Raw genomic sequence first — 13,029 nt, forward strand, 5'->3', positions numbered from 1 at the left:
TTTCAGTCTCACTCATCTCCAGGGACAGGCAACTTAAAACAAAAGTGAAACTAAATGAAAGAAGAATCTTAAAATGGCTACTCATCCTCTTGCCCTGCCCTCAGGGGCGAGCAGTTTACCTTATCACTTACGCTGAGTCATTCCCGTACTGGCCACTAAATGCCACAGTCTGGCTGGGCACAATTCACGAGCCACTTGTCAAGAAGAAATGAACTTTATTTTTAGAACACACACGCCACACCACATGAGCTCTTTAGGAATTCCCTCAGAGCCCAAATGCCACCACCCACCTCCGGTGAGCCTCTCAACCCCCCACTCCTCCTGCTCTTGAGGCTGATTGGCTCGGTCGAATGGGCAGAGCCTAAAGTGTCCCCCAATGAGCAGCTCTGTGGTCTGAAAAGGTGGGGAAACAGCCCAATGAGCATCACCAGAGAGGAGCCAATCAGCTGGAAGTTTGCTGGGGCCACTGTGAGCCAATCAACTGGAAGTTTGCTGAGGCCACTTTAGCTGTGGCTCTCAACATTTTAGATTTTGGCTGACTCAATATCTTTGTTTGTATGTGGTACTGAGGATCGAACCTGGGCCACATGCATGACAGCTGACCATGCTACTGCTTGAGCCACATCCCCAGCCCAAAGAAGTGCATTTTAAGTACAGGACTTTTTGAGGAAATCAGTACCTCAGTATGTTTAGTATATGCAGGGTAGAAGTTTTATATTAATGTTATCAATCTTTCTATATTATTATATTTAAAGTGTGTTCTCTATAAATGGAAGATAGTAAGATTTTTTTAGTTTCTAAATTCTGAAAGATATTTGTTTTTTAAGTGGCCACTTTATTTGATGTCTATATCTGGGTCTTAAATTTAGCATCATGTTATTGATTCTATGTGGTCAGTTTGTTCTTTGTTCATGAATCCCTACTTTTTCAAACATTTTTTTATCAAGTGAAGTTTATAATTCAATTGAATTTTCTCTATTGTTCTTGTTTACCTTTTTACTGGTATCATTTGTTTCATTGATTACGCTAAAATGAAGTTATTCCCAATAGAGTGTATATTAAAATATTACAAAGATCCTGTAAAATATTACAAAGATCTTATTCCTACTTTTTCCACTATTTCTACATTGTAATTATATATTTTTCCTAAACATATAGTATAGGTGACACAAGACATTCTGTTCCTTTTTGGTTAACATAGCTTCTGTTTGATTGGTTCTTCATAGTTAACTTTTCTAGAGTATTTATTCTTGTTAACACTTCTGTGCTTCAATATCAGATTATTTTACTTTGCATAAAAATCACCTTCGAGGTTCTTGTAGTTCATAAATCCCTGACAACATATTCTCTCAGTATTTGAGAGTTAGTTCCCATCTGCAGAGCAGCTGGGGCTGGGTGGTGCTTTAAGCACACAGCATTGGATGCTGTTTGCTACCTCTCTCTTTACCTCCCTCACATATGTTTAATAACTTCCTTCTGCACTCACTAGAAAGCACAGCTGCCCCTACCTTCCATTTGTGTTCATTCTTCACTCCAACTGTCACATGTATTGGCTTCCTAGGAATGGAGGTGCACCATGCCAGAGTTTGTGTGATATTTTCAAGTTAAAGCTTTCAGAAACACATGGATCTGCATTGTATGCTCAATTGCACTCAGATGTCAACAGCCATCCCTCCTGTGGCTTTTAGGGTCTTATGCCAGTTCTATGAGAAAAATATCAAGTGGGCCAGAGTCTGGAGGAGCACTCTGGGGCCAGTGTTATACTGGGGGATGCTTGCATCTTCCCCATCACCCTCCTGCCCTCCTAGGTCCACTAGACCTCAGGGGTATGGAGTGCTGGCAGCAGGATTGAGATGTAGCTGCACCCAGCATGCCTGTGTTGTAAACCACAGACTGCATATCCTAGAGACCTTGGAGGGTGGTGCTGGCATGCTGGCATAAGCAGGGTCCCTGGTCCTGGGGGAGTGGGATGGCCCATAGGTCAGGTGGGCCACACCTGCAACAAATCTATGGTCCACTTTCAAGGGAAGAAGAGATTGGAATGGCCAGTGATAAAAAAGATGCCTCTGGGGCTTGATCCCTTAGTCTTTCCTCATACCATTGCAGCTGATCTTGTGCTTGTTTTGAGTATTTGTCTCAAATGGCCAGTCCCAGAGGCTCCTCTGCTTACTCCAGCATGGCAACTACTTAATGCTGTCAGCCTGTCTAGGACATCAAGAGATTTCTGGAGAGCAGCCAACATGTCATAATAGGCACCAAGCAGGACCCTTGCCAACCAAGTCACAGAAAAAACTGCAGAGAAGAGAAAGAAAGTGCAATCCTGGCCAGAGCCTGGAATCTCCAAGTCTTTGAATCCAAAGTTTATTTATTCCAGCCTTTTATTCTCTGAATGTCACTGTTGTCAACATGCTTTGCTTTAACTTTATAGGAAAAGTTATAGGAGCATAGTTAACAGTTAGACATCTCACCAAAAAGAAAGAAAATCAGGGTAGCAGGACTTCAAGTGGAAGTGGACATTGCACCAGAAAAGCAAAGTCAGCACTTGTGTAATCTGCTATTAATTGCAAGAAAGGGGAAAGAGTACAGAAGCTGCAAGTACATTTAGGTCCTCAAGAAGTTGAATTCAATTCTTATCTTTGCTTAAAAAATCTTTTCCTATTTAATTCTGACTTACATTATTTGGAAGGAGATTAGCCTGCTGATATTTTTCAGGAGACCATTACCAATTCAATTTTTTAGTGTCTATTAAGAGAATTTAGCCTTTAATTTTCAATTCCTTTCGGTAGATATTGATCCAAAGAAAAGTTTTTAGCTCTTACCATTTTTAATATTCAGCTTTATAGACTGTACATTTCTTCTCTTTTAGAGTGTCCATGTGTAGGTATAAAATAAGAAATGGATAAGTCAGCTTAACATAAAAATCAGAAAATTGTTTCATTCTCTACTCAAATATTTTTGAAGCATCTTTGTTCCAGGGGCTATGACTCTCACATGAGATTTTTTCCCCTTCAGGGGCTGCAGAAAAACCCATGGCATTGTCACAGATGGTCTTGGGTCTGAAAAGCTAGAGTCAATCCCAGAGAATAAATTATTATGTGAAGCCAGATAAGCCATTTATTTCTAAATCTAAGCATCAGTTAAAGGGACAGTTGTAAAATTAAGCAAAAACAGTTTCGGGGCAAGACCTGGGTGCAGTGCAGAAGCAGAGACTATAACACCTAGCTGGTACAGCAAAACCACTGTACAGAATGCTGGCTGGCTGGCTTGTTTGCTCACTTCTTCCCTCCCTCACACATATCACTAAAAAGCACCCCCAGTTCTCACTAGAGAGTAGGTTCCAACTGTCACTTCTAAGACTTGAGGTGAACCAAGCCAGAGTTTGTCATATTTCCCAACTCAAATTTTTCATAACCCATTGAAATGCATTAGATGGTCCACTGCCCTCAGATGTCCAGAGCCACTGCTCCTGGTGGCTGCTGAAAATCTAGGCCACTTCACTGTGCAAAATCTCTGGTGAGACAGGGCCTGGATGAGGAGGGTGGGAGGGCAATACAGCTAGAACCAGTGCTACAGTAGGCTATCCTCATGTCCTCCCACCACCTTCGGGACCTTCCTGGGTCACTGTATTTGAGGGGTCTAAGGTGCTGACAGAAGAATGCAGTGTCACAGCTCCCAGCATGCCTGGTGCTGTCAACCATGGATTGTTCCTCCTAGAGGCCAGGGTGGGTGGTGCTGTAAGGCTGGCAACTGTGGATCCCCAGGCCCTGGAAAGCAAAAGATCACCCATAGGTCACCCAGCAGACATACGTTGCATTTCCAGTGGCTGAAGAAGTGGAGGTAGTGTTTTTTTTTTTTTTTTTTTTTAAAGAGAGAGTGAGAGAGAGGGAGGGAGAGAGAAAGAGAATTTTAATATTTATTTTTTAGTATTCGGCGTACACAACATCTTCGTTTGTATGTGGTGCTGAGGATCGAACCCAGGCCGCACGCATGCCAGGCGAGCGCGCTACCGCTTGAGCCACATCCCCAGCCCCGAGGTAGTGTTTTTTGAAATAAATGTGCCCCTGGGCATCAGTCCCTAAAAATTCCTACATACCAGGGCAGCTGAATTGGAAACTTCTTGTATCTTTTTCTGATGCAGGGAGGAAAGAAACCTCCTCTGCTCCCCTGCTCAGGGTGATGTCATAGTGCTGTCAGTCCACCTGTCTGTGACTGGAGAAGAGTTCTGGAGAGTGGCCAAAATGTCATAGCCACTGGTAAGTAGGACCTTTGTGCCCAAGGCCCAAACAAGTGCAACTTCTACCAGAGCCTGGAATCTCCAGGACTTGAAATTAAAACCTGATGGATGCCAGTGGTTTTCTTGTTGATCATTTTATGTTTCAAGTGCTCTCCAGTCATTCCAAAGAAGCATTGTTAACCTGTCAGGAATTTCACTGAGATGAATAAAAACCGTGGTAAGAGGATTTTGCATGTAAGTGGATGTTGGGATGTTCAATGGAAGTGGCTATCTGGAAACTTAGCTCAGTGCCATGATTCCTGATGGGAACTTCCAAAACCTAATGCCCATGGAACTCCAACTCAAAAGTCCTCATCCCCAGCTCAACTCACGGGAGGTACCAGATGGAAGGCAACCTCTGTCTCTTCCCCTAACTATTCCAGTTTGCATCAAGTCATCAATGGATGAGAAAGTTCTTAGTGAACGGCTGACTCTGTGCTTGTGACATTCAATCATGACTTAAGTGTGACGTGTTTAGCCCACCAGGAATCCTTGCCCCCAGACATTGCTTCTCCATCTCTGAGCTGGAAGGTAAATGAGCCATTTTGGTGCCTGTCACAGAATGTCAGACCCACAATAGGGGTTCACACCCTCCTACTTGTGACACATTGGCCAGGAAATGTTTCCTGGTGCTCCTCCTCCTTCTCTAGAGTACCATCTCTCTTTACTTTTTGCAGCAAAGTGAGGGGTCTTCAGATGAGAACCCTCAGAACTGCATTTTGAGCAAACAACAGCCTCACAGGCCTCTGATGCATAGTGAATGAGAATCACACCTGGAAGGCACATTCTGGAAGCTGATCCATGTATGTTAAGCACTATCATAAAATAATCCTGATCCAAACTGATTTTGACAGAATTTGATTTCTAGATTTTTATTACCTTTGCTGTCTTCCACTTCCATGGGAGTGATGGTTGGAGACTCAACCTTGGCTCTTGTGCACTTTCCTCCTGATGTCCATGGTATGGAAGTACCTGGACAGCATCTGCCTTCTGCTGTCCATGGTGCATAATGGCTATAAAATACTATAATAAAAATGTAATGCTCTATAATACAAAATGCTGATTTATTAGCCTTTGAAATTTAGACCTACATATTTGAGTTTTATTAAGTAGGAGCCATGTTGGTGTCTTTTATTCCATTGTAAGAATATGGAACCTGAGGATTGGGGTTGTGGCTCAGTGGTAGAACACTCACCTAACATGTGTGAGGCCATGGTTTTCATCCTCAGCACCACATATAAATAAATAAAATAAGCATATTGTGTTAAAAAATAATATGAATCCTGAGACTTGACTAAGCACAGAAGCTGGTATTCTCCATCTTCACAAGATGTTGTCTGAGGTCTAGCCAGTGCTTCTCCCACTCATGAGGGGCACAGCATGTCAGGAGGGTTCTATTCCATTTGGTGGTGAAATGTAATGCTCATGTTTATTCTGCTTCTCTTAAGGCAGGTTCTCTTCTGGCAAACATGGTTTTGACACACAAATGATCCTAATGGAGGCTGTATAAAAACTAAACACATGAGATATACCCTCCTAGGTATGGAATACCCATGTTTTGGTCATATATTAGCAAAAGCTGGCTGGTTGCATGCCTTAAACCACATACATGTAGGTGTGGAATGGGATGGCTACAGACCCACAGAATCTGAGGTACAATTTATTGGGGACCAAATCAGTGATCATGCCTGGGCCAGTGCATGCATGCAGGCAGGCTGACCATCATGTCCAATACCTGCTATGGGTCCCCCACCATTGATTAGGTGGAGGAAGTTCCCTTTTGTTTCCAGTTGGCTGAGGATTGTAAGTCATGTCTGATTCTGTCATATAATATTTCTAATTCGGTAAAGATGACCACATAGTTTTTCCTTCTTAATATTTCAATGTGGTAAATTATATTGTTTAATTTTAGAATGTTACACCAAACTTAACTTTTGGGAATAGAAAAGTTGGTTGCCCTATAGTATCCATTTTTAGATATGTTGGATCCTATTTTTTAAGATTTTGTTAAGAGATTTTATGTCTGTACTAATGAGGAATATAGGTCCACAATACTCTTCTATTGGTTTTGTTTGGTTTTAGTATCATGGTAGTGCTGGATTCTTAGAATGGGTACAAATATATTTCCTTTTCTTTGATTTTCTGGATGAATTTGTCAAAAATTGGCATTTTTCTGTTCCTTAAATATTCAACAAAATTCATCAATGATCTCATTTTGATCTGGAATATCTTTGTGAGAAGGCAAAGAACTGTCATTCCATTGTTTGGATGATTATAAGAATGCCCAAGACCATCTATTCTACATTTTTCTGCAGTCTATATCTTCATGAAAGGCCCTCTCTCATTATGGTGTTGATTGTGCATGGTACAGACTGGTTTGCAATATTACATTTGGCACAAAGGGAATCTGCAATAATGCCACTTCTTTTATTTCTTATATTTGTAACTTGTGCCTTTTTCTCTTTTCCTAATCAATCCACCTAGTGATTTAACTACTTTGGTGACTTTTGCAAAGAAACAACATTTGGTTTCCTTGATTTTCTTTAATGTTTCTTTTTTGTTGTTGTTTTAAATTTTATTTTTTCAAGGTGATCTTTATTATTTTCATGTTTTGTTTGCTTTATATTTTTTGCTCACTTTTTAAACTTCTTGAAGCAGAGTCTTGTCTTAAATGTCTCTTATTTTGTAACACAAATGACTGTTGTATCAATTCCTCACAAAGTAATCCATTAATATCTTTCAAATTTGAAGTTTCTTTTTTCATATTAAGTCTATTTTCATTGACTAATGGGTTATTTAGAAGTGCCTTATTTAAGTCCTTTGAATATAGTCTGAGGAGAGGGATAGCAGGGTCAAATGGTGGTTCCATTCCCAGATTTCCAAGGAATCTCCATATTGTGTTCCATATTGGCTGCACCAATTTTCAGTCCCACCAACAATATATGAGTGTTCCTTTTTCCCCACATCCTTGCCAAAACTTGTTGTTGTTTTTCTTCATAATAGCTGCCATTCCGATTGGAGTGAGATGATATCTTTGAGTAGCTTAGATTTGCATGTCTCTAATTGGTAGAGATGATGAAATTTTTTTCATCTATTTGTTGATTGATTGCATATCCTCTTCTGAGAAGTGTCTGTTCAGGTCCTTGGCCTATTTGGTGATTTGGTGATTTGTTTTTTTAGTGTTTAGCTTTTTGAGTTCTTTATATACCTTAGAGATTAGTGCTCTTTGTGATTGTGAGGGGTCAAAATTTGTTTTCAGGATGTGTGCTCTCTGTTCACCTGACAGATTATTTTATTGGCTGAGAAATAAATTTTTAGTTTGATTCCATCCCACTTACTGTTTGTTGGTTTTAATTATTGCACTATAGAAGTCTTATTAAGGAAGTTAGGGCCTAATATCACATGATGAAGATTACAGGCTACTTTTTTTCTATTAGATGCAAGTCTCTGGTTTAATTCCTAAATCCTTGATCCATTTTGAATTGAGTTTTGTGCATGGTGAGAGATAGGGGTTCAATTTCACTTTGTTGTATATGGATTTTCAGTTTTCCCAGCAACATTTGTTGAAGATGCTATCTTTTCTCTAGTGCATGTTTCTGGCATCTTTGTCTAAGTGACACAGCCACATCAATGTTTATAGCAGCACAATACACAATATGTAAACTATTGAGCCAACCTAGATGTTCTTTGATGGATGAATGAATAAAAAATGTGTCATATATACACAATGGAATTTTACTCATCATTAAACACAAACAAAATCATGGCTTATGCAGGTAAATGGATGGCATTGGAGAAGATAGCCAATTCCTCCAAAAAATGCTGAATGATTTCTGTAATATAAAGATGTTGACTCATAGTGGGGTAGGGAGGGAGAGCATGGGAGGATTAGATTAATTCTAGATAGGGCAAAGGGGTGGGAGGGAAAGTGAGGGATACAGGGGATTAGCAAGGATGGTGGAATGTCATGGACATCATTATACAAATTTAATGTATGAAGAATTGATTTAGGGGTCAATATACTTTATATACAAACAGAGATATAAAAATTTGTGATATATATGTGTATTAAGGATTGTAATACAGAGAACAGGCCTAGAAGCCTGCCAGTGTGGTAGACACATCACCCCAATTGGAGGAAGGGCAGAGCAGAACCACTGCCCACACCTGCAAGGTAGGCAGACTTGCGACTGACTGGCAGAACAAGCCCAGTGGCCCGCCGGCATGGTAGACACATCACCCCGGTTGGAGGAGGGTCAGAGCCACTGCCCGCACCTGAAAAGTAGGCAGACCTGCGACCGACAGGGAGAACAGACCCAGCAGCCTGCTGGCATGGTAGAACACATCACCCCAATTGGACGAGGGGCAGAGCCGCCACCCGCACCTGCAAGGTAGGCAGACCTGCGACCTACCAGGAGAACAGGCCCAGTGGCCCGCCGGCATGGTAGACACATCACCCCAATTGAAGGAAGGGCCCAGCTGTCGCGCACAAGGTAGGCAGACTGCACTTCCCAGAGAAGGGGCCCAGCAGCCCGCCAGCCTAGTTGAAAGATCACCCCAATTGGAGGAGGGGCACAGCGACCACCTGCGCCTGCAAGGTAGGCAGACCTGCCACTGGGAGAACAGGCCCAGTGGCCCGCCATCATGGTAGACAGATCACCCCTATTGGAGGAGGGGCCCAGCCGTTTCCAGCAAGGTAGGCAGACCACACGAACTGGAGAAGGGACCCAGGGGCCCACTGGCGTGATAGACAGATCACAACAATTGGAGGAGGAACACAGCCGCAGCCTGCCCCTGCAAGGGAGATTTTGCAAATATACAAGAGCAATATAAATTTACAGGGTGGAAATTCATTAACACATCACTTTCGCCAAGCAGAAAGAAACGTGAGCAGTATGAAAAGACAAGGAAAGAAAGGGTCACAAGCAATGCAGGTCAACTCAACTTTAGAAGAGGTAATAGCTGCAGCAGATGGAATGTCAGATTCAGAATTCAGGATTTACATGCTTCAGATGATCTGGAGTCTCAAGGAAGACATTAGACAGCAAAATCAAACAATGAAAGATCACGTCGACAATGAATTACACAAACAAATCCAAGAAGCAAAAGATCAACTATACAGGGAGATAGAGGTTATAAAAACAAACAAACAGAAATACTAGACATGCAGGAAGCAATAAACCAAATTAAAAACTAAAATGAGAATACTACCAGGAGAGTAAAACACTTAGAAGATAGAACATCAGACAAATGAAGACAAAGTATTACAACTTGAAAAGAACATAGATAGCTTAGTGAGACCATCAAGAAATCCATGAGCAGAACATCCAAGAAATATGGGATAACATAAAGAGACCAAACTTAAGGGTCATTGGGATACAGGAAGGTATAGAGGTCAAAACCAAAGGAATGAGCAATCTGTTCAACAAAATAATAAGAGAAAACTTCCTAGACTTGAAGATTGAGACAGAATCCCAAATCCTAGAAGCCTACAGGATGCCGAATGTGCAAAATCATAAAAGATCCACACCTAGACAAATTATCATGAAGATTCCCAACATAAAGAATAAGGAGAGAATTTTAAAAGCTTCAAGAGAAAGGAAGCAGAATACATTTAGGCATAAACCAATCAGGATAACAGCTGATCGTTCAACACAGACTCTGAAAGCTAGAAGATCCTGGAACAACATACTTCAAACGCTGAAAGAAAATGGGTTCCAACAAAGAATTGTGTATCCAGCAAAATTAAGCTTCAGGATTGAAGATGAAATTAAAACCTTCCACTATAAACAAAAGTTAAAATAATTTGCAGCTAGAAAACCATCTCTTCAAAACATCCTCGGCAAAACATTACAGGAAGAGGAGATGGAAAATAGCAAAGAAAACCAACAGTTGAAGGTAGTACAGTAAAGGAAAAAATAATCGAAGAGGAAAAACAAACCATGTTAATTAACACAAATAAACAAATATGGCTGGAAGAACAATCCATATCTCAATAAAAACCCTAAATGTTAATGGCTTAAACTCACCAATTAAGAGACACAGGATAGTAGAATGGATCAAAAAAAAATAAAGATCCAACAATATGCTGCCTACCAGGAGACGCATTTGATAGGAAAAGACATACATAGACTGAAGGTGAAAGGTTGGGAAAAATCATATCACTCATATGGACTTTGGAAAGAAGCAGAAGTCTCCATACTCATATCAAATAAAATAGATTTCAAGCCAAAGTAAATCAAAAGGGATAAAGGGAGACACTACATACTGCTCAAGGGAACCATACACCAACAAGACATAACAATCATAAATATATATGCTCCAAACAATGGTGTAGCTATGTTCATCAAACAAACTGTTCTTAAGTTCAAGAGTCTAATAGACCATAATACAATAATTATGGGAGACTTCAACACACCTCTGTCACCACTGGAGAGATCTTCCAAAAAAGTTGAATAAAGAAACTGTAGAACTCAATAATACAATTAATAACCTAGACTTAATTGACATATATAGAATATACCACCCAACATCAAGCAGTTACACTTTTTTCTTAGCAGCACATGGATCATTCTAAAAAATAGATCATATATTATGTCACAGGGCAACTCTTAGACATTATCAAGGAGTAGAGATAATACCATGCATCTTAACTTATTATAATGGAATGAAACTGGAAATCAACGATAAAAGAAGGAAGGAAAAATCAAGCATCAACACTTGGAGAATGAATAATAGGTTACTGAATGATCAATGGGTTATAGAAGACATCAGGGAGAAAATTTAAAAAATTCTTAGAGATAAATGAAAACACAGACACAACATATTGGAATCTATGGGACACAATGAAAGCAGCTCTAAGAGGAAAATTCATTGCCTTGAGTTCATTCCTAAAAAAAGAAAAAACCAACAAATAAATGATCTCACACTTTATCTCAAAATACTAGAAAAAGAAGAGCAAAACAACATCAAAAGAAGTAGAAGGCAAGAAATAATTAAAATCAGAGCTGAAATTAATGAAATTGAAACAAAAGAAACAATTGAAAATATTGACAAAACTAAACGTTGGTTCTTTGAAAAAATAAATAAGATCAACAGACGCTTAGCCATGCTAATAAAGAGAAGAAGAGAGAGAACTCAAATTACTAGCATATGGGATGATAGAGGCAATATTACAACAGATATTTCAGAAATACAGAAGATAATTAGAAATTATTTTGAATCCTTATACTCCAATAAAATAGAAGATAGGGAAGGCATCGATAAATTTCATAAGTCATATGATCTACCCAGATTGAGTCAGGAGGATATAGACAACCTAAACAGACCAATATCAATTGAAGAAATAGACGAAACCATCAAAAGACTACCAACTAAGAAAAGCCCAGGACCGGATGGGTATACAGCAGAATTTTACAAAACCTTTAATGTGGTGAGCCGTTCCTGCGGACTGTGGTCGCCATTACATGATGGCGCTGGCTCCGTTGTGGTCTGTGAATGACAACTCCATATCAAAGAGAGTTGGCATGTTCCCAGCTCCTTATCAGAGAAAGTTGGCGTGTCATTTTCTAGCACCCTGTGAGAAGGGTACACGTGGCAGCTTTGCATTGGGGTTCGCGGTGCTTTATTAAGGCTGGGAGGGGCATCCGAGGTAGTAGTAGAAGAATTATTAGAAGAATATCAAGGGCCTGAATAAACTGCTGAAAGAAGATTCCTGAGTCGCGTCTTCCTTGCGGGCAAGGGGGGTCGCGACAAGTGGTGCCGAGACCCGGGAGAAAAGAAACAAAGAAACACCCAGGAACCAGAAATTTCAGCAGTCAGGAAGGTGCACTGGTAAGTCCCAGGTAACGTGGGACCTGCTGTTAAAAAGCGGGAAGCTCCTCTGTAAAGAGAGGGCGCTACATCTTATAGCAATTGCACTCTGAATTTTTGTTCTCCTTCTGTGTATTTTCGTTTTGTTCTTGTGTACTTTCACTTTCGATTTCTGTGTTTTCTTGTGTTGCGTCATGGGTGCCGTGACTTCAAGTCCACTTCTTCTGGCCTTAGATGGCCTTTTACGTTCCAAGGGACTGGAGGTGAAGCATCGCACCTTGGAAAAATTTTTACAGAGGGTAGATACAGCTGCACCGTGGTTTGCATTTTCAGGCAGCCTCACTACACCCAGCTGGGATAAATTAGGCAAAGACCTTGACTTTGCTCGTGAGCAGGGCATGCTAGAGGGCGGGGTGATACCCCTCTGGAAGATAGTCCGTAGTTGCCTTACGGATGGCAGATGCCAGGAAGCGCTTGTTAAAGGGCAAGAGGTTTTAGAACAATTGCATGAAGAAAAATCAGAAACAACAGAGAGTGAAGTGTCTCAGGAAGAGGGGAGTGTGCGGGGCGTGGAGAACGGGAGAAGACTGTATCCAGATCTCAGTGTGCTGCGCACGCCCCCATGCGAAAGTGGGTCAGAGGCAGAAGACGCTGAGGAGGAGGAGATAAGAACGCTGTCCCGGCAGTTAGGGAGTTTAGGTACAGGAAACCGAGATAAGCAAGGGCTCAAGAACAGGCGGCCTCCCGATCCGCCTCCGTATGGCGGGGGTGTTTCGGGACGAAGTTTCCACGCCCAAACATGGAGGGCTGTTAACGCTGAGATGGGTCTTGCTTATCCAGTTTTTCAGGATGATAATAGGGGAAGATTTCGTGAGCCTTTGGATTTCAAGATTGTAAAGACCCTGGTGGAGTCTGTGCGCACTTATGGGGTTGATGCCGCCTTT

Source organism: Ictidomys tridecemlineatus, chromosome 2 (genome assembly GCF_052094955.1).
Source record: "Ictidomys tridecemlineatus isolate mIctTri1 chromosome 2, mIctTri1.hap1, whole genome shotgun sequence".
Taxonomy (NCBI): Eukaryota; Metazoa; Chordata; class Mammalia; order Rodentia; family Sciuridae; genus Ictidomys; species Ictidomys tridecemlineatus.